The sequence below is a fragment of the Aquarana catesbeiana genome, linkage group LG08 (assembly GCF_042186555.1).
Source record: "Aquarana catesbeiana isolate 2022-GZ linkage group LG08, ASM4218655v1, whole genome shotgun sequence".
NCBI classification, from domain to species: Eukaryota; Metazoa; Chordata; class Amphibia; order Anura; family Ranidae; genus Aquarana; species Aquarana catesbeiana.
This window is the reverse complement of record NC_133331.1, coordinates 263,489,940-263,513,299: the sequence shown is the minus strand read 5'-3', so window position 1 is coordinate 263,513,299 and position 23,360 is coordinate 263,489,940. Positions and strand designations below refer to the sequence as shown.

Below are 23,360 nucleotides of genomic sequence, written 5' to 3'. Positions count from 1 at the left end.
TGGGCTGATCCCGGTAACACTGCGTTTTTGGGAACCCTAAACTGCTGGGGACGCTAGTATAGATCTGATCGGATCAGATATTGATGCGATCAGATACTATACCACTAAGGGAGGCGTATGCTGCGTGCGTGGGTGTTAGCGGTACTGGTGCTAATGTGACGCTGCCTGGGGCGACGCATATCACCGGCGGGCGATCAGGGGGCTAAACCTTTATTCGGTAATAAATGGCGGGTGCCCTGACACTATAAAAAATAAACGAACTAACCAGCGTCAGCCGTAACGGTTATACGGTGATCAGTGGTGAAAGGGTTAACTAGGGGGCAATCAAGGGGTTAAAACATTTATTAGGTAGTATATGGGGGTCCCTGACGCTATAAAACGCTGACGGCGAACCTAAATATTTACGTCCCTAACTAGCGGAACCAGTGACACTAATACAGCGATCAGAAAAATGATCGCTTAGTGACACTGGCGACAGGGGGTGTTCAAGGGGTTAAAACTTTATTAGGGGGGTTAGGGGGGTACCCTAGACCTACAGGGGGTTAACCCTAACTGCCCTACCACACTAACTGTCACAAACTGACACCATGCAGTAATCAGAAAAAAATAAAATACTGCTTGGTGTCAGTGTGACAGGGAGGGGTGATTGGGGGGTGATCGGGGGGCGATCGGGGGGGGGTCGGGGGTGTAATGTGTGCCTGGCATGTTCTACTGTGTGTGTGTTGGTGCACTTACATGTCTTCTCTCCTCGGCGCCAGAACGGAAACTGCCGAGCCGAGGAGAGATGACATCACATCCTCTGCCTGTGTGTACTACACACAGGCAGGGGAGGATTCCCATTGGCTGGGAGCGATCGCGAGGCGGGGGCCACGATCGGATGGCCTCCCCCTCGCCTCTCAATGCTCCCAGACAAATGCCGACCGCCGCTGGCACCGGGGGGGTCCTATCGGACCCCCCCGCTCGCGGGAGGCAGATCACATATGGGTACGTGATTCTGCCTGCCCGTGCCATTCTGCCGACGTATATCGTCGTTAGGCGGTCGGCAAGTAGTTAATGAAGGTACAACATTTACTCACATGGTTGATGATTAAAAGAGGCACATCTAAGTATGCAGGCATCCGGGGTAAAGCTGTCCACATAGACCATCCCCCGTACCGCCGATTCTCACCACTATCAGTCTGCAATCATGACTGGGAAGACTACCCTGCAGTAGAACGATCTGAAAGCGAGGCTTGAAGCCCTCGTGGAGTGCAGCGTGGAAGGGATGAGGTCGATGGCGGTGCAGGGGATGTCTATGTGGACAGCTTTACCCCAGATGCCTGCATACTTAGATGTGCCTATTTTAATCATCAACCATGTGAGTTGCTAAATGTTGTACCTTCATTAAATGTAACTGTATTGTTACACTTAGAGGCGCCTCTCTTCTCTTTTATACTCTGTTGTGACATGACGCTACTTGCATATCAAGTCATCGCTTGTATATCAAGTCAAAATTTCTTTAAAAATTTTGCTCGTTTTTCAAAACGCTCTCAAACCAAAGTTTTACTGTATTCAAATTCGATGCTAAAAATTAGCCCAAAATTTTGATTTGTTATTTTGGAATCGTTTAAATTCATTACTATTGTAATTCCAAATTTCAGATACACCTGAATTTCTGAATAACAAAAAATGTGTCCGAATTTCAATTTGGAACTAAACAAACTACACATGTCTAAGGTGCAGACTTTGTCCCTTGAGTTAGATTTGGGTACCTTGTGAAATGAGGTTTGATAATATATTGCTTGTGATTGTGAATTATTTAGATTGCAACTGCTATTTGCTACTGGGTACAGTTATTGACACTATTTGGATGGCATACCCAGTAGGTTACAGACATCTTTTTCTCCAGCCTTGGGGTGTCAGAGGGTACAATTTTATCTGAAGGGTCATTGTCACTAGGAACCAAGGAACCCAATTATCCAGCAGCTCCTCCACATTTTCACAACATTTTCCACACACCTGTAAGATTATTTGTGCTACGCTGGTCACTTTCAAAATTTTCTCCAAAAGACGTTACCAAGACAATGACTTGAAGCAAAGAGCAAAAGGCATCCTGTAACAAACTGCCAACACAGATAAGATTTTTATTAGTGTTAAGCGATGTTGTAAGATTTTTAGTAGTGGCAATTGACATAGCTTAATATGCACTTTAGCTGCTTTGCATACTTTACCACCTTGGATCTATATACAACCTGCCATCATTGCCACTAAGGTAAGAGATCTGAAGGTAATACAAGAGACTGTTATAGTTGCATCTATAGGACTCTGTAAGAAAACACGTCCTGAGACTTAGATTTGGACCTACGCTTAGAACAAACCAAACAACAAAACGGTGAGTAGACATGTGATGTGTTTATTTATGCCGAACTGATATATACCATGTCATCTACAGCCAGCTTTTGCTGGGCTTCCTCCAATGCACATGGGAAAAAGCTTACAAAAGAAAATTATTGCAGCCACCACATCTAATAATTGGTAAGCAGCAATCTATCACATTCTTGGTTTTAGCCCAGGTTCACACTGAGCTGTGGGAATGAAGCTGTGCGAGTTCAACTGAACTCGCATGATTTCACTCCTGCATGTCAATTCCCATTTCGGCCGACATCTGTGTGGGTTTCTAGTACAGAAACTACTTTTTGAAATCGGCGTGGCGCCGCAAATGCAGCGTTGCATTGATTAGGACGGTGCCATTGCCGGCAATTGCCACCAATTTGACATGTCAAATCGCACCAATGTGAACCAGGGCTTAATACCACTTTATCAGCTACTGGGTACTGAGCTACTGGGCTCTGTAATATTAACTACTGAGCAGTATTATTGCTGGGCACAGTAAAACAACAGCTGGGCATTATGAAAACTCTACTGGGCACAAGATTAACAACTGCTGGGTATTAAGGCACTGAGTATTGTAAAATCAGCTGCTGAGCACTGTACAATGCCTTTAAACAAGTATTCATACTCCTTGAAAATTTCCACATTTTGCCATGTTACAAACCAAAAACGTAAATGTATTTCATTGGGAATTTATGTGATAGACCAACACAAAGTGGCACATAATTGTGAAGTGGAAGGAAAATGATAAATGGTTTTCCAAATTTTTTACAAATAAATATACTTTGATACCCCTAACTAAAATCTAGTGGAATCAATGGTTTTAGAAGTCACCTAATTAGTAAATATAGTCCATCTGTGTGTCATTTAATCTCAGTATAAATACAGCTGTACACAGATCTGTAACTCACTGCTCCTAACTCTTCTCTGACTCCCGTTCAGAACGTGAGCTGCCCTGTTGTCATTTGACGGTGGGCGGGCAACAAGCGGTTAAATTGGAAATGCTACTTTAATTAAACTCTTTGTGCTGCATTAGTGGCCACTGGCAGTGTTTTTTCACCCCTTGTTAAAGAGGTTAATTAACACTGACACTGATGCCACTAATGCAGCACAAAGGGGTTTAATAACTGTCAATGGGCACAAAGGCATCAGTGACACAACTAGACATGTGCAGAACGAAAAAATTTGTTTTGTTGTGTTTTGATTCGTTATTTGCATACATTTGTTTAGTTAAATTTGTTATATTCGTTTAATTTGTTATATTCATTTAATTCGTTTAAACACAGATCTGTAACTCACTGCTCCTAACTCTTCTCTGACGCCCGTTCAGAACGTGAGCTGCCCTGTCGTCATTTGACGGTGGGCGGGCAACAAGCGGTTAAATTGGAAATGCTACTTTAATTAAACCCTTTGTGCTGCATTAGTGGCCACTGGCAGTGTTTTTTCACCCCTTTTTAAAGAGGTTAATTAACACTGACACTGATGCCACTAATGCAGCACAAAGGGGTTTAATAACTGTCAATGGTCACAAATGCATCAGTGACACAACTAGACATGTGCAGAACGAAAAAATGTGTTTTGTTGTGTTTTGATTCGTTATTTGCATACATTTGTTTAGTTAAATTTGTTATATTCGTTTAATTTGTTTTCGGAATTTGTTTAGTTTATTTGTTTTCAAATCGATTCGAAAAAAATTTGAATCAATTTTGAATAGCTTTTGAATTAAAAAAGTTTTCAAATTCGAATAGTTTTCAAATTCGAATAGTTTTCCAATTTCCAAAAAAGCAAAAATTGAATAGAAAATAAAAGGAATAGAATATAATTTTTTTTTTGTTTTTTCTATTCTATTCCTTTATTTTCTATTCTATTTTGTGCTATTTGGAAATTGGAAAAAGTTTTCGAATTCGAATTTAAAAACGATTTGAATTTAAAAAGTATTTGAAAATGATTTGAAAACGATTTGAATTCTAATTTCGTCCAAATTTTTTTTCTCGTTATTTTGGATTTGTTTAAACTCGGTACTATTGTAATTCGGAAATTCGTATACATCGAAATGTCCGAATAACAAAAATTAGTCTGAATTTTATTCCAGAACAAGACGAACCGCATATGTCTAGAACATTAACCGTTCTTGCTACACTTTACTAACGACTTTGTTAATGAATTGTGTATGCAAGATCCTATGTGCTACCACTTTCCACAATTGTCTAAAAGGGATGTTGTTGGTTAGGAGCAACTGCTCACATCAACGTGTCCCCACGTATATCAATAAAGATGTATTAAAGATGTATATTCCACTAAATAGATCTAATAATGTGAATAATGTGCATTAAACTTAAATAACTAAAGAAAAAAAAACTTGGTTATGTCCCTCTGTTCAATATTCCAAATGCGTGCAGTGGTTCAGTGCTATATATTCACTAAACTACCTTTAGATATATACAGTGAGGGAAAAAATAATTTGATACCCTGCTGATATTGTACGTTTGCCCACTGACAAAGAAATGATCAGTCTATAATTTTAAAGATAGGATTATTTTAACAGTTATGCCCCGTACACACGGTCGGATTTTCCAACGGAAAATGTGCGATCGGAGCGTGTTGTCGGAAATTCCGACCGTGTGTGGGCTCCATCGGACATTTTCCATCGGATTTTCCGACACACAAAGTTTGAGAGCAGGCTATAAAATTTTCCGACAACAAAATCCGATCGCGTCAATTCCGACCGTGTGTGGCCAGTTCCGATGCACAAAGTGCCACGCATGCTCAGAAGAAATTCCGAGACGGAACAGCTTGGTCTGGTAAAATTAGCGTTCGGAATGGATACAGCACTTTCGTCACGCTGCAATGTTTTAAATTGTTTAATACAGCGTACTCTCTTCTTCTTTATAATGTGAGAAGAATAAAGTTGCTTTGCTGCTCATATTCACACAGACTTCTCACAAACGTATTTCTTTATTATTTTTCGTGATTCCCTCAATATATTTTGATTTGTCAAATCTGACCAAATTTCTATTTTGTTGTTTTAGTTTTGTTTTGTACTTTTTTCAAGGCTGTTATTTTTTTTTTTTTTTTGGGTTTGTATTTTTTTCAAGGCTGATGGCTTTTTTTTGTTTTTTTGGGTTTTACTCCATAATATTTTTGTGTGTGCTTTGTGTGTCAATTTACCACAACATTATTATTATCTTGTATTATTTAATCTCAAGGAGATTGTTGGTGAGGAGGCAGGTACATTTCCAAAATACAATGTGAAATTAACAAGGGACACCAACACCAAACAAACTGTCCTTTTTGAAGTTAAACACACATACCCGAGTATAATTGAACAAAAAATTCCTTTATTAAGGGCTCAGAACCAAACAAAGAGGGAGGCAACGCTGGAGAAACAGCAGAAATTGGTGAAGCCTTTGGCCCCCAGGGCACACATAAATTCTTTTCCAGCAAAATTGGTGGCCTGAGGAGTCCATATCTAAGGGAGTGCAGTCTGGTCCAGAAGTCCCAGAGATCCGGAAAGCAGCAGATGACATCTGTGTCCCCAGGCTGTGGTCATACAAGAGACTGCATCTTTTGTCAGACCAGACTGAACCCAGGTCATCACTCTCTGGTCTTCCTTCCACGCTTCCTTCCACGCTGTGGCTGTGGTGGTGGAGTTGTGGCAGGAGGAGGAGGAGGAGGGGGATGGGCCAACTCACTCAGCTGGGTATTGGGTGTGATTTTGCCACTCACCCCCTTAGTTAGGACTTTATAAAGAAGGTCCTCACACAGCTTGCATTGACCCTCCTGCATGCCCTGCAGTTTGGTTGCAGCCACGCAGGCAAAGGCCTCTTCAGGAGTGGGTAAGGCTCTGAGGGACGCAGAAGCCTCCTGAATGAGCCTGAGTGCTGAATCCTGAACGTGACTCCCCTTCCTGGGTCTTTTGTTTGAAAGGCGGAGGGGAGGAACCTGCGATTCGGTCAGGCTCCGACTGGGCCTAGGCTTCTCCTGACTGCCACTTAGCCCCGCCTCCTCCTGGCTGCCACATTCCACAGCCTCGTCCTCCTGGCTGAGGTCTTCCTGTGTATAAAAAAGGGACATTTTTAGTTTTAGTTTTTTCTTCATCAATCACACACAATTTTCATCTCATGACTTTTGCAAATTGAATGTTAACAAATATAACAGACTATCATTCTGAGCCCAGCATTTTTCATTCTTGTCCCAATTAGTTTTGCCCACTACTGTCTATTGATATGTAAAAAACTTTATTAAATCAGCAATTAGTGATCAATAATAACATCTAGTAAACATCATTTATTTATTGACCAGAAATCTATAGAAGAATGCTATACCTGGCTCCATCTGGGCTCTTCCACTTCTTCCTGGCTGGAAGTCCCAGGTTGGACATCGGAAGCCTCAGCTGGGGTGGAAGGAAGAGTGGAAGGAAGAGTGGAGAGGGATTCCCTGATTTCAGTCTGGTCTGACAGAAATCGCAGTCTCTCATAGTACCACAGCCTGGGGACATAAATGTCATCTGCTGCAGCTCCGGACCTCTGGGAATCCATGACCTTCTTGCGCTCCCTAAGATAAGTGCTCCTCAGGCCACCAATTTTGGCTTTTAAATAGGGGATGGTTGCTGTGGGGACCACCGGCTTCACCAACTCCAGCAGTTTCTCCAGCGCTGTCTGCCTCTTTTGTTTATGATTATAATGTGGATGTTTCACCTGCCACAGACAGGGCAGCTCCCTGTACTTGTCTATGAACAGGGGGAGAAAATTGTGGTCATTGAAGCCATCCTTTATCTGCAAGACACAACACAAGACAAACTCTAAAGTCAGGCAAAACTCTCCTAACCTTGTTACAATATAGGCCTCAATCTAGAAGCAGTATAGGCCCAAGTTTAAATCTTACATTCCTTATCACAATCGGCGCCTCCGATACTCCTTTCTCCGCTCACAGATCGTACGTACTACGCACGCTTGTTACGCTTTATAGACACTGCGCATGCGTGTAACTCCGCCCGCCCCTGACGTTCTTTCTAGTCTATTCCCTGCCCCTTCTCGTTCGGCGCAGTGGGGGAAGAGCACATGGCGGAGACACAGCAGGTGCATGCTAATTACAGCAACGAGGAGGAGGGGGAGGAAAGCCCGGAGGCAGAAACGTCCCGATCCAGAAGGAGTTGATATAAGGCATCAAATATGTCCTTTGGGGAGATGTTGGAGATGGTCCACATAATGAAGAGTGCCGACTATGACGGAAAGTATGGACCTTACCCCAACCCCAATGTCCGAAAGGCCAAGATCATGGCGAAAGTGGTCAAAAGTCCACACCGGAATTTCGGGGTATGACGATCGAAAGATCAACTCAGGAAGCGGTGGTCGGACCTCAAATTAAGAGAGCATGAGCAATACAGAAAGATCCGGAGAGTGATGCAAAAAAGTAAGTAGTTGTCCTGTGTTCCTATTCTTTTTATGTTTCTTACGTTCGTGCTGCTCCATGTGCTTTTCTTTTAACTATTATCCAGTTTAAAATGTCAACTTTCATGTTCATGGGCACATTATTTGTTCGTATCAAACATTTTTCGTGCGGCCTAGAAAACACCATTGTTTTGGCCATATGCATTTGCCAACATTTTTTAGGGCCTACTTGTCTGAAACTAATTTGGTTGTGTAGATGGGTTTGTTACTAGAATGAAATGCAAACTAGATTCTGTGTAAGGAGAGGACACTCAGCAGCTGTTTACACATCTGGAGCACTAGTGTGGGACACAAGAACACCCTTTTTATTAGAGGGCCCACACAGGTGCTCCAGTGTATACTATAGCGGTGTCTCCATCTGTGAAGCTTGGACAAAACAGGTAAAGTATTGAAGCTTGACAAAGGACAAGAAAAATGCAACATCTTGGAACTCTGCCCAAAAAAAAATTGTACCCCACTTCCAAACAATGTTTCATATTTATAGTTCTGCCATTAAATATCTGTGTGCTAAGTATACCTATTTTTTTGGACATAGGGGATATAAGACTCGGAGGACACCCCTCATCCGAGGAGACCAGAGACCCCCCACCTCTGGAAGAAGGGAAATCCACCCAAGCCAAGCAGAGCAGGAGGAGGAAGACGTGGTGGAAATAGTCACCACAACAGGTGAGTGTCTGTGACCACAGGCTCAGGTAAGAGATGGATTCTAGCATATTTATAATGCATGTTGTTTTTTGGTTTTTATCTTTTTAGGTGATCGTGATGTTGTGGATCCAGATCCTTTCACCTCGGAAAGTGCACAGATCCTGATCGGGGAGATCATGGGGTGTAATAGGGACTTGGAAAACATCCAGAAAAACATCAATGATGTTCAGTAAAAAATGAAGAACATCATTGATGTTTTAGGGAGAGTTTAAAACCCCTCCAAATCCCTTTGGTTTTTTGTGTGCTAAAAATAATTTACATTTTTTTGACAAATTTGAGAAAAGCCAAATTTTGAAGAGGCACACAGTGTGTCAACATGTGCTATCTGCCATCACGGGAGATCAATGTATGCGTTTTGGGGGTGCAACCCCTTCCTCAATAATAAAGTAGCTGTGAGGAAGGGTTTGCACCCCCAAAACACGTCCCTTGATCCCCCGTGATGGCAGGTCGCACATGTTGACATTCGTAAATTTGTGTGCATCTTCAAAATTTGGCTTTTCCTGGGGTGGCTTCATGCCATCTGAACGCAGTATCAAACACAGTTTGTAAATACTCATGTCTGATCTTGCCTTCAAGTTCTACCAAAGGTGAACTTTGTAAGTTCAAGATTTGTGTCTTTATTGTTGGTTTTAAACATGCCTGTTTTATCTTAAATGGACATTTCTACCTTTTCTAATGTGACCCCAAAAATTGTTATACTACAAACATGTTGGTTTGTTTTAAAAACCTTTTCTAAATGCACATGTGATTGTGCAGTTATTAAAAAAAAATTGATAATCAAGAATGTGTGGATTATTGTTTAAACGCTCCAACACTTTTGTGGTGCTCTAATTGGTGTTTTCTGTGACAATGGGTGTTATTTCCTGAGGGCAAATCCACTTTGCACTACAAGTGCAGTTTCAACTGCACTTGTAGTGCAAAGTGTCTTTGCCTTTAGTAAATAACACCCAACAGTGCTTTGTAAGGTTACACAATCACGCCATTTTCAGGACTCATCACATTTCTGTCAGGGTCAGCTAAAACAAACACAAGCAGTAAATGTCACCAAAGATTTGAGTAGTTATTTTTTTTTATTTGAAAAAGGTTTCAGACATTGTCTGGCATATTGATAGCCCCCCTACCCGCAAAGAAATCAAGGTATCTTAGCCGGACATCACGGGCACTCAGAGGGGGCAAGCCAGGACGGCCACTTTCAAGCGCCGTCAGTGTTGTTTCATTTTGAATTGCAGCCTCAGGCCCAACTGAGCCAGCATAGTTGGCGGAATGTTGCCGTAAAAAGTTGTGTAGAACACAGCACGCCACGATAATATTATTCAGTTTGTACTCCGCCATATGTGTGGGTGTAAGAAATAGGCGGAACCGGCTGGCCATGATTCCAATTGTTTTCTCCACCACTCTTCTGGCTCTGGCCAGCCAGTAATTAAAAACCCTCTGGTCTGGGGTGAGGGTCCTCATTGGGAATGGCTTCATAAGATGGTCCCCCAGCGCAAATGCTTCATCCGCAACGAAGACAAATGGGAGTCCTTCCACATTGTCTTCTGGAAGTGGCAAGTCCAAGCTGCCATTCTGGAGATGCCTGTAGAACTCCGTCTGGGCGATGACTCCACCATCGGACATCCGGCCATTCTTCCCCACGTCCACATACAGGAACTCATAAGTAGCCGACACCACCGCCAACATCACAATACTATTGAACCCCTTATAATTATAATAGTACGACCCCCAGTTGGGTGGTGGGACGATGTGGACGTGTTTTCCATCAATTGGCCCTCCGCAGTTAGGAAAGTCCCACCGCTGGGCAAAGTGGGAGGCCACAGTCTGCCATTCCTGTGGCATTGAAGGAAACTGTGGAGTCAAACAAAAACAAAAAATAGTCATTTTGCACATAAACAGGGAAAGCAGATTAGACACAAACATTCTTGGCCAACATCAAGATAACATTTATTTGAGGGAGTTTTTAAAGACTAAAGTATAAGGTCCACCTATCAGATCCCCCGCCCCCTCTCATGGGCCATTTCTAACATTATAGGAGGGGGGGAACTCTTGGACAGGTAACCCTCACCACTTCATTGAGAGATAAATGCCTAAATAATGGGTATTACTTTGAACAGCCCCTCCTTAGTTACACTATTGACAGCCCACTGGACAGGTAAGAAAAGTCATAATACAAAGATATAAATACACACTGTACATTCTGCTATTACCTATCAAGATAATAATAGCATACAGAAACTTGAAACAGTACCATTTGAAAGTATTCAGGCAGGCCCTTGCACTACATGCTTTGGGGAATTCATCCATAAATCTGAGCACAAAAGAGACGGGTATAGTGTGTATGGGTTTGGCAAAGTCAGCAGATATAGAATTGTTATCAGCTGACTTAGCAGTTGGGGGGAGGGAGGGTTCAAAATGATTTGAGGACACCAAAAAAAAAGCCTCTGGCACTCTGCATGAATTTAAAGCACAAATCACATTTAAAAACATTTTAGGGGGTGTTTGGGGTAAAGCACTACTATGGAGCTGCCAAAATACATTGTTAAGTGACTACATGAGGTGAATATAGGGCCAGGAGAGCATGCTGGGGAGGTAAGTGAAGGCAAATATGTATGAAGGACAAAAAATAATTACATAAAAATCCAGCATGCATGAGGACAAAGGGGGCATTCACAGCATATTACAATCATGGTAATTAGGGAATGAGGAAAGAAATACAATATATTATCAAACATTATATACAATAAAATGTGATATTAAAGGATAAAAATCTTACCTTAATATACTCCTTCTGCAGGACCTGGATGATGGCAGAACAGGTCTCTGGGATAATGATACCCAGAGCGTGGGGGGAGATGCCTGTCGAGAACTTCAAGTCCTGGAGGCTTCTCCCCGTCGCCAAGTACTGCAGGGTGGCGACAAGCCTCTGCTCCGGAGTGATGGCTTGCCTCATGCAGGTATCCTGCCTGCTGATATAGGGGGTCAGCAAAGCCAACAAACGGTGAAATACGGTTTCTGTCATCCTGAGAAAGTTCCTGAAATCATCAGGATTATTCTCACGGAGCAAAGGCATATGACAGAACTGGTCACGCTGAAGCAACCAATTCTTGGTCCATGAACTCCTCCCCACCCTGTTCATGGACTGTCAAGGTAAGGACCCCAACACCAAGTCCCCGCACAGCACGAACTCTACGAGGAGTACGTATATGCAACATGGCTAGAAAACGGTCGGCTGCTCAGATCGAAGTAACAGAACGCACTGAAGAACAGCAAGGCCTGTGAAGAGCGACCTGAAAAACAGTAACGAACTAACAAGAACACAATGACAGGAGTCACGCGTAGCTTGCTGCACGCACTGTAGAGCAGATACAAACCCACAAGCACAAACTGAACAGCAGAAAACGATCTGAAAACCACAAGTCTGAAAAAGTGCGATTCGTCTCTCACCAAACTTTTACTAACGCGAGATTAGCAAAAGGAGCCCAAAGGGTGCCATGCTTGGTTCTGAACTGGCCTTTTCTAGTCTCGTCGTACGTGTTGTACGTCACCGCGTTCTTGGCGAGCGGAAATTCCGACAACTTTGTGCGACCATGTGTACGCAAAACAAGTTTGAGCCAACATCCGTCTGAAAAAATCCATGGATTTTGTTGTCGGAATGTCCGATCAATGTCCGATCGTGTGTACGGGGCATCAGAGACAAAATAACAAAAATATCCAGAAAAACGAATTTCAAAAAAGTTATAAATTGATTTGCATTTTAATGAGTCAAATAAGTATTTGATCCCTTATCAATCAGCAAGATTTCTGGCCCCCGGGTGTCTTCTATACAGGTAACAAGCTGAGCTTAGGAGCACTCTCGTAAAGGGAGTTCTACTAATCTCAGTTTGTTACCTGTATAAAAGACACCTGTCCACAGAAGCAGTCAATCAGATTCCAATCTCTCCACCATGGCCAAGACCAAAGAGCTGTCCAACGTTGTCAGGGACGAGATTGTAAACCTACACAAGGCTGGAATGGCCTACAAGACCATTGCCAAGCAGCTTGGTGAGAGGGTGACAACAGTTGGTGCGATTATTTAAAGATGGAAGAAACACAAAATAATTGTCAATCTCCCTCACTCTGGGGCTTCATGCAAGATCTCACCTCGTGGAGTTTCAATGATTATGACAATGGTGAGGAATCAGCCCAGAACTACACAGGGAGAATCTTGTCAATGATCTCAAGGCAGTTTGGACCATAGTCACCAAGAAAACAATTGGCAACACACTACGCAGTGAAGGACTGAAATCCTGCAGTACCCGCAGTAGTATAGAGTAAGGAGGCTTGTTGGAGTAGTTTCCAAAAGCGTATGGAGGGAGCGTATTGCTCAGGAGCGTAAGGAGATTTGTCTAGGTGCGGGTGTAGCACTAGGTTAGAGTTGCCACACAAGAGTAGCGTGCCTTTGCAATGAGTACGTATCACTTGGAACAGATGTGAAAAAAATGGGTTTGGGTTGCTATTTGGGGCATAGTAAGAAACAATGGTTGTTTCTACATCTTGTAATAAACCCACCAGTATTATATACTGGCCTTCGGGATCCTTAATATCGGTTAAAAAAGTAAAGGGAAGAGTGTGGTGGAGGGCTATGAAAACACCTCGCTGTTTCGTAGTGGTGGAGGCAGTGAACACTTGAGAATATCGAGAGCTAAAATACTTTGGAGTTGCTCGGGCCGAAAAATGGTTTTCCTGTAGGGCCACTATGCTAGCTTTCAGGGATTCAAATGATTGAAAGGCCTTAACCCTTTTGTTAGGGGGGTTAAGGCCCTTAACATTTAGAGAGACTATGTTCAAGGGGGCCATTTGGGGGCATATGGATGGGTGGGTGCACCTTAAGAGGGGGGAGCAGTGACCGCTCCCCGCTGCAAACGGGAGATAGTAAACCTAATCATGAATGCATACTCTTAGGGATTTTACAGCTTACTTAATATATCAACAGAAACAATAATACCTTTTAACGTAATTAGAACTTCAACTGTAAGGTTATTATATCGCCGAGGAGGAAAGGTGCTGTGGATGGGGAAGGAAGGGGAGGTGGGGAGGAAGGGAGGGAGTAAGTGGAGGAAGGAGGGAAGTGAAGGGGAAGGGGAGGGGAGGAGAGGGGGAGAGGATAGGGATGGAAGGGAGGGGAGGAGGAGAGGGAGGGGAGGGGGAGGGGGGAGGGGGAGGGGGGGGGAGAAAAGATGGGAGGGAAAGTAAAGGGAGGCTATTGTTCAGAACAGTTTGGGCTACAATATGTAGATGTCGGCGCGGAAAGTGACAGCATAGTTACATCATTGTAGCTTTAGGAGTGAGTATAGCAGAGGTATAGGACAAATAAAACTTATAAACCAAAAATAGCAATGAACTGAAAGAAAAATAAGTCTGAACCTGTGCAACCCCCTATGGGTGGAGGGGAACTGCATGGGTCACCCACCTATAGGTGAGGGGGAACCCACAACAGAACAGTACCCCTGTGTCTTGATTGAAGAAACATCATCAGATGGTGTGTGGAGTTTCTAAAACTTTAACCAATGTCGGCTGTCGGTACAGGAGGAAAAAACAGAAGAGCGGGATTTTTGAGCACTCTCAGCGGGGTGTATATAGTTGCAGTTCAGTAGTGCCACCCCAAGGTGATCGAGAAGGCGTCCCCTTCCGAATTGAAGAAGGGCCTGGTTGGGACTGTTTTGGAGTGGCAACATAAGGATGAGCAGTTGTGCGGGCTGGTGTGCGAGGTAACATAGTCTCTGGCTGCTGGGCTGGGGTGGTCAGATGAAGGGATTCAAGGAAACGTTGAAGGGATTCAGGCAATGTGCAGGAGTGTTGCTGCCCTTGGTAAGAGAATTGCAGGGCGAAAGGAAAGCACCATGTGTATTTCAGCTGGTGCTCTACTAGAATCTAAAGTTGAGGCTTCATCGCATGGCGCTTGGCTATTGTAAGGGGGGCCAAGTCTGAGAAAAGTTGGTAAGTATGGCCCTGGAACTGGAGGGTGTCTTTGTTACGGGCGGCAGCAAGCAGTTGTTCCTTTGTGCGGAAGAAGTGAAGTTTGATAATAATGTTTGATAATAATGGGGGGAAGACTGAGTGAGACTATGATGGGAGGTATAAAAGTGTCTTATTTGTATAAAATGATAGTGTTCCTGAAATGGGATTTGATGTTGTACGCGAAGGAGATCGAATGTAGCGAATGTATCTCCCAGCTGAAGAGCAGCCAAAGTGACCAGGGACTTGGATTTCCACCATGCAAAACTGTCGGGGTGATTAAATGCTATGCAGGTGAAATTAGTCCAAGTCTACTTTTATATCTGTGCCAGAGATAGAGTGATTGGGATACTATGGAGTAAGCTTGTGTGTGGAGTTGGAAGGGGACCATAGTATGTACAAAAGGCAAAATAGTCTGACAGAGGTGTATTCAAATTTGACCCAGGGTACTCTCGATTCCGAAATGTTCCATTGAGCTATTTGGGAAAAACGGGCGACTAAGAAGTAAAACCAGAGATTAGGCAGACCCAAGCCGCCAGAGGATTGAGATTTATATAGAATGTGAATTGAGAATCGGGGTCATCTGTTCTGCCAGATAAATCTATTTATATCCTGTTGTACTTTGTCAATGAAAGTTTTAGGGATCATGATAGGAAGGGATCTGAAAAGGTATAAGAGTTTTGGTAGTAGGGTCATTTTGACTGCCATGACTCTCCCTAGAAATGATATATGATATGAACTCCAATTTTTAAGGAGACTCCAGAGTCTGGACACATATGCTGGATAGTTAGCCACAAAAATGGATGAGAATTGAGGGGTGATGTAGATGCCAAGGTACGGTATTTTGTCACTAGACCATTGGAAAGGAAAGGATCTTCGGAGTGTCTCACACTGGGCAGAGGATAAATTAATGGGAAGTGCTGTGAATTTTGATATGTTTACAGTAAGTCCGGAGATGGATGCAAATTTATTCAAAACAGTGAATAGGTTGAGAAGGGAGATTTGAGATTGGGTCAAAAAGAGCATGATATCGTCTGCATACATACAGAGTTTAAAATGGGAAGATTCCAGGGGATATCCAGATATGTCTGGGTGTTGTTTAATGGTGATTGCCAGGGGTTCTAGTGCTAGGGCGAATAATAAGGGAGATAGGGGGAATCCCTGATGGGTGCCTCTGCCTAGTGTGAAAAAGTCAGAATTGCATCCTGGTAATTTAACTCTCATTTTAGGATGGCTATATAGGGCATGAACACCCCTTAAAAATTTATCCCTAAAGCCCACCTGTTTTAGGACTGAAAACAAATAAGGCAAAAGCACACTATCAAAGGCCTTATTGATGTCAAGGCTCTAGAGGAGGGTTTGTTCTCGAGTAGAGTAGCGTCTTGAAGCACATTCAGGGTTAGGCGAATGTTGTCCGTGATAAGTCTATTGGGTATAAATCCCGACTGGTCATGAGAGTTCTGTAGTTCTGCGGGAGTGAGTGGTCCTTAAGGGGTTTGGGTAACAGGGACATGTTAGCTAAGGTCATTTCATTTGGGAAGTGTTCTCCTTTAAGTATGTTATTGAACATAGAGGTTAATCGGGGGATCAAGACTGAGGCATAGTGTTTGTAATAACTGGCTGTGAATCCATCAGGACCTGGGGCGACTGAACATTTCAGGGATTTAATTGCAGTAAGTAGCTCTTCTCCTGTAAAGGGTGCATTAAGGGATTCAACTTGGGAAGAAGTTAAAGAAGGTAGAGGAAGGGAGGATAGCCAGTCATGTGAGGTTTGAGAGGGGTAGGAGGGTGGGTGGGAAAGTAGGTTGGAGTAGAAATTTTCAAAAATAGTCAGGGACTTCTTTAGGGTGTGTGACTATATGACCGGAGGCATTACGGAGCTTATATAGATGAGGAGGGTGTATAGTCTGATTCAGTTTACGGGCGAACATAGAGGACGCCGAGTTGCTATAGAGAAGGAATTTGGCTTTGGACCAACGGAGGGCTTTTTCTGCTTTTGTGGATAAGAGGGTATCCAACTCCAGCCTTATCTGGGACACTAATTGAGCGTTTGAGAGTGTTGGGTTCCCTATTTGTATTTTATGTAATTTTTTTAATTCTAAGGTCAACGCATAGATTTGTTGCCAGCGTTACTTGTTTTTTCTTGAGGCTATACTAAAGACACGAACCCTTAACACCGCCTTGTGAGCCACCCATAGAGTGCTAGGGGATATTTCTGGGGTAGCATTTAGGGTAATGTACTCCTGAATGGCAGATAAAATTTCTTGTCGTGTGATAGTGTCTGCCAGCAGGGAGTCATTCAAGCGCCATGAGTAAGGGGTGTCAGATAGGCCAATGAGGGTTACAGTCACTACATTATGGTCATGGACATACATGGATAGCAGAGCTGGTGGAGTTGGCTAGGATGATGAAGGTGCAGAATATGTAATCCAACCGAGCAAAAGAGTTGTGGGAGTGAGAGTAAAAGGTGTAGTCTCTAGCTCCGGTATTATGTGAGCACCATGCATCTGCTAATTGGAAGGATTGCAGTGATTTAGATATTGATTTGGAAAAAGCTGTAGAAGAGTGGGAAGCGGTGCTTCTGTCTAGCTGGGGATGGGCCATAAGGTTAAAATCGCCTCCTACATACATATGTGTCGAGGAATATCGATTTAGTATGTGAAAGAAGGAGGTAAAAAAAGAGGCCTGTGACCCTACATGTTTGCCACCTTAAAAGCTTACGGTTTTAATGGTCCCTTTCTAAAAGCCTTAGAGGCCCTTTATTCGACTGTCACAGCCCAGGTGCAGATGTCGTCCTTCCTGTCGCCTAGCTTCCCCATGACAAACGGAACCCGGCAGGGGTGTCCCCTATCATCTTTACTTTTTATCTTATGCCTGGAACCCTTAGCCGAGTCCATCCGCATTAATCCAGATATTCGTGGGGTGGTGATGCGACAGGGGGAATATAAATTATCGCTTTTTGCAGATGACATTCTGCTTACCATTACTAACCCACTGATTTCTCTTCCTTCGCTGCATAATATATTATCTTCCTTTAGTGCCATTTCTGGTTATAAGGTCAACACCTCCAAAACTGAAGCACTTCCCATACACATTCCGCTATCCATTTTATCCCAGCTTAGAGAATCATACCCCTATAAATGGTGTAATAGTTCCCTAAAATACTTAGGTGTCCTTCTTACACCCTCTTATTCCTCCCTCTATTCTGCTAACTTCCCCCCTCTGGTTCTAGACATTAACAAATCCCTGTCAACATGGACAAAATATCCCCTGTCCTTAGAATCAATGTCCTAAAAATGTCTATTTTACCCATATTACTCTCTATATTACTCTACCACTTTGAAATATTGCCAGTTGCCATACCTTACCCTCAACTAAAAGCACTTCAGAGGAGTTTTCTAAAGTTCATATGGGGCCGGGGGGGACTGGGAGCCCCGGACATTATTAAGTATTATTACGCTTCACATTTGAGGGCTATTGTTTCATGGTCCTCATTACATGCTCCAAACCAGTGGACTGCCATTGAAAAGGGAGTATTGTACCCAGTTCACCCATGCTCATTAGTTTGGGGTACCCTCCCCTCCCTGGACCCTTTTTTTAAACGTCAATGTACTGCTCCAATGACCTTTACTTTAACCATATGGCGTAAATGTCTAAAAAAACGTTACTCTTGCCTCACCTTGCCCTCCCCTTATGAATGTGCTGTTTAACCCAATCATACCAGATAGTATGTTCCTGGGCAGGGTTTTCCCATGGCTTAACCCCGCTCTTTTTCATCTCCGGAATTTGGTTCATCCAATTACACGGCGATTACATACTTTTGATACCTTATGCGAAAAATTTGACATACCTTCCCATCTTTTTCATTTCTATCTACAGGTTAGACATTTCTTTTCCTCCAAGTCCCCGACCTTGACTCTTGATAAGCCAACCACCTTTGAATATTTATGCGCTCAGGGCCCTCACCAACTACATTTAATATCCTCTATCTATCGTATCCTCCATGAGTCGACCCCTCTTACTGAGACCACACACCATTATATGAGAAGATGGTCCCATTTATTGTCTTGACCTATCAGGGCTCAGGTATGGGAAAGGATTTGGTCCTCTAGTTTTAAGTCCTCTAAATGTGTAACCCAAAGGGAAACGTCCATTAAGATCCTTATGTTATGGTACAAAACTCCTGACATCTTTCATAAATATGATTCCTCAGTTTCGCCACACTGCTGGCTCTGCGGAACTGACACAGGTTCTTTGTTCCATATTTTTTTAGCACTGTTCCCTGATCCAACCCTTTTGGCATGATATGATGCTACTAATACAGAAGGTGATGGATGTGTCCCTCCTGCTAGACCCCTTGAATTGTCTGTTGGGTCTCCCTTTTTCAGGCTTACCCAAAAGGGGCAATCGACTGGTCTCCTACATTTTGTTAGCAGCCAAAAGGCTCATCCCATTGTGTTGGCTGTCCGCTGCACCTCCCCCGTGCACCTCCCCCGTGGTCCAGATTCCTCCATCTGGTGGCTGAAATTTGGAGGATGGAGTTTTTGACAGCCTCAGTGCATGATTCTATCTCCCAGTTTGATAAAGTTTGGAAACCTTGGGATAGATCGGAATATGGGACCCCTATGCCAACTGCCACATCTTGATTTTTAGTGACATTACATCAATTTTTGTCCCTATCCCCCCCCCACTCGTACGTAAACTACTTGGTGCCTTTTTAGAATTTTTTCTTCTACCACCACAGTACCCTTCGTCTTCGTATCTTTTTGAATGCTCTCTGGTTTTGTGTTCTATTATTTACCTATGAGCTGTTTATTTTATAAATTCTTGATGAGATATGCAGATCACCCCTGTGCTCTGTATTGTTTGGACATTGTTCATCTGTAACATTATTAATGCAATGTACATTATGTAACAATTTCATGTATGCTCTTTTATAACCCAATAAAAATACAATTAAAAAAAAAAAGAAAAAAAAGAGGCCTGTGCTAAATTAGGTGCATATACATTTGCTATAGTTATCTCCCGTCCAGCTATGGACCCTTTGATTATGAGGAATCTGCTATCTGTGTCCTTGTAGATATGTTGGACCTCTAAGGGGAATGAGTTATGTAGAAATATTGCAACCCGGGGCGTGGCCTGGGGCGGCATGAGATAGGACGCTGAGAAGCTGAGCTCCGCCAGCTGTATATCCTAACAAGCATATCCTACAAGTGTACCCGCCGCTAGAGACCCCAAAAAGACCATCATCACACCGGGCAGTCACCGGGAACATGTCACCGCCAAAAAGACCCACGGCAATGGCCTCAAAACTCGAGCAGTATCGCCGTCAGGAGAAGGACTCCCCAGGCAAAGATGGCGGCGCCATGAGGGGGGAGGAAACGGCCGTGACTACAGATACAGCTAAGGTACTGGAGGCAATTACCTCTTGTCAAGAGGCTGTTGCAGCATGTCAGTCCACCCTTACAGCTAGAATAGAAGAAGTAAAAGTGGACATTTCACTGGTGAGGCAGGATTTTCAAAAGCTGAGAGAGAGAGTCACTGAAACTGAAACCAGAATAAGCATGGTGGAGGGCTCCATCCCCCCTCTCCAACATTCTACTGAGGCCATACAATTACAGGTGAACCAGCTTCTACAAAAGCAAGATGACTTGGAAAACAGAATTCGGAGGTGTAATCTCAGGTTTATAGGTCTCCCTGAGGGGGTAGAAGGGAGAGACCCCCCTGCATTTCTTGAGATATTGCTATGTGACACTTATGGCAGAGAGGCGTTCTCCCCCACATTTGCTGTGGAGCGTGCTCACCGCATGTCAGGCAGGCCTCCGCCAGTAGGGGCACCCCCTCATACATTTATCGCCAAATTTCTCAATTTTAGAGACAGGGATGTCATACTCTGTCTCAGCAGGGAAAAAGGCAATATCCCCTTTGGCAATAAAATGGTTGCCGTCTTCCCGTATTTTTCTGCAGAAGTGCAGCATAAATGTAAAACCTTCATGGAAGCAAAACGACGCCTGCGCATTAAAAATATCAAATACGCAATGCTCTTCCCAGCCTGCCTACGAGTGGAAGGTGATGATCGAGCACATTTCTTCGAAGATCCAGAAGCGGCCATTGCGTGGCTTGAACAAAGGAAGGAACACAGATAAGTGACCTTATATTCAACACCTTTTTATTTTTCGTTTTGTCATCTGTTCATCCATGCTTTGCCTGCACCTCTGATTAGCTCTCCGCAGGGAGATGGGGCAACGAATTGCATCGAGACATTGCTCTCTACTATACTTGCCCTTGAGCTGAAAGCTGCTGCACTTTCAACCCAAGTACGTACGACACGGATCTAATTATTCACATACACATGGTCCTTTGACCGATGACCGTGATAACCGAAGATACAATATTCCCCCTATTAGTTTCTCTCCAAGGAGATTTCCTGGGAAAATCTACCCACAATTATGACCCCTATAGGGTCCAACTACACGAGATATCTGTTCTCCAAATTAATGTCGCTATCCTCTTCCGAGTGATTGGCCAGTAGGCTCACTGAGGAAAGTGAGCTTAGTCCTGTAATGTGTTATGTTATGCAGCGAAGTTTCGCCCCACTATCCACAATACCCAACTCAAGATGGATTTTATCAACCACCGATATACAGACCACATCTCTTGCCACTGTTAAGATGATGTTTACTCTCTCTGTGGTGGCATCGATAAAGGTTTTCCTTATTTTTTGTCTTACACATTTTTCTTACAGATTGGACAATGTTCACGCCATGTTGGCAGTTATGGGTAAAAGCCTGCACCAGTTGGGGACAGTGCAGGGCAGGGAGGGGGGTTGCAAGGTCTCCACTGTTGTGAGACAGAATTTTTCAATCTGCTTAATCTTATTTTTTTTTTGGTACCATGATACTATTGCTGTATTGTTGCAAATAATCTTCTACTTGAGTTTGTCTACACCTCTGACAAATATTAGGGTTGGTCGGAGTCCTGGAGTATCGCATTATAACTACCACATCCCATGGCCACATTGAAATTCCTCACGTGGAATGTGCGTGGAGTGAGAGACCCAATTAAACGGTCGGCTGTTTTAAACAACAGAGAGCAGATATAGCAGGTTTAATAGAAACACACGCAGAAGGCTCGGTCCAAAGAGCACTTAAATGTCCCTGGCTAGGGTGGGCGTACCACTCCATTCACACCTCACACTCAAGAGGGGTCTCGATACTTGTCGCCAAGATCACTCACTTTGAACTCCAGGACTCCGTATCAGATCCCCACGGTAGATATGTCTTTTTGAAAGCTAAAATACATGGAGATATGATACTCTTACTGGCATTTTATATACCTCCACCATTTCAATCCTCTATTTTGTCTGATGGGTTTAATTTTATGGCTCTACACCCTAATGTGCCAGTAATATGGCTAGGTGACTTCAATAATGTATTAGATCCGACACTTGACAGAATGACTAACTCCTCTTCACCTAACACACCTCACCATCTAACGAGATTTGCGAGGCTACTTGCAGATTTTAATCTAGTTGACACGTGGCGGTTTAGAAACCCTACAGCCCGTGCTTATTCCTGCTTTTCCGCATCCCACCACTCTATGTCCCGCATAGACTTATATTACTTTCTAAATCACTTGTACCCTGGCTAGTTGATGCGGGTTTCTCCCCTAGATCACTTTCTGATCATTGCTCATACTGGGTTAAACTCTCTATACAACACAACAGATCACCGGCCTCGTGGCAGTTGAACCCATTCTGGTTAACCCTCTTTCTCGGAGGATGATGACCTCACCACGGACTGGACACAATACTTTGAGACTAATGAGGGCTCTGCATCGTCACAAATAGTCTGGGAAACATTTAAGAAACATGCACGCATGACACTTACAGCACGCATTAATAGGCTAAAATGCACCTCTGAAGTAGCTATGGACGGAGCTAGCCTAGCTTTCAGCAGAAAAGGCGTTTACGGAAGATCCCACTCCAGAAAGGGCTGATAATCTTAAATTGTGCTCTAGGGCCATAGATCAACTTCTATATGAAAAATCTAAACGTAAACTTTTTTTCATCAGCAAAAGTCATTTGAACATGGGGAGAGAGCTGGGAAGTTGCTGTCTTACCTTGTGCATTGTGAGGAGAGACTTCCGGTGGTGATTTCGCTCCGCTATCCTGATAATGCATTGGTGACAGAACCTACTCAAGTAACAACACTATTCCGAGACTTTTTCACCGCCTTATACACCACCAAAGCCCCAAGTGATGATGCCTTAATGGAGTCATTCCTAGGTGAACTATCAATTCCCCAATTAACTGAGGCCCAGATGAAGGATCTAGAAGCCCCACTAACAACGGATGAAATTTTCAAAGCCATAGCGGAATTCCCCAGATCCAAAGCTCCGGGTTCGGATAGACTACCCATAGAGTTTTACTCTACCTATTCGGAACTATCGGTCCCCAGGTTACTGACCCTGTATAACTCCATATTTGATGACTCTGAACTCCCAGCATCCATGAGGCAGGCTACAATAGTGTTAATTCCCAAACCTGGCAAGGACTCGCAACTTCCGGAGTCCTACCGCCCCATCTCTCTACTCCAGGTAGATGTTAAGAAACTTGCGAAGGTCCTCGCTATACGTCTCAATACTGTTATCTTGTCTCTAGTGCATGAAGATCAGGCTGGCTTTTTGCCGGGACGGAACACATCTTTTAATCTTCGTAGATTGTTTATAAATTTACAGGCAACACACGACAACCCGGGGTCCAGAGTTATCGTAGCTTTGGATACAGCCAAAGCATTTGACTCAGTTGAATGGCGATACCTCTGGACCTGCCTAGACAGATTT

General features: G+C 43.5%; 1 protein-coding gene across 2 annotated transcripts in view; it reads left to right on the top strand.

The window, feature by feature from the left end:
- Positions 1-2,142: 2,142 nt before the first annotated feature.
- Positions 2,143-23,360, top strand: part of LOC141106398 (membrane-spanning 4-domains subfamily A member 4A-like) — a 104,210-nt gene continuing 82,992 nt past the window's right edge. The window contains exon 1 of one of the 2 annotated variants that reach the window (XM_073597159.1): positions 2,143-2,251. The gene's annotated coding sequence lies outside the window, so the exon portion shown is untranslated. Of the gene's footprint in view, positions 2,372-23,360 lie in introns of both variants that reach the window. The other variant, XM_073597158.1, reaches the window with a different exon arrangement.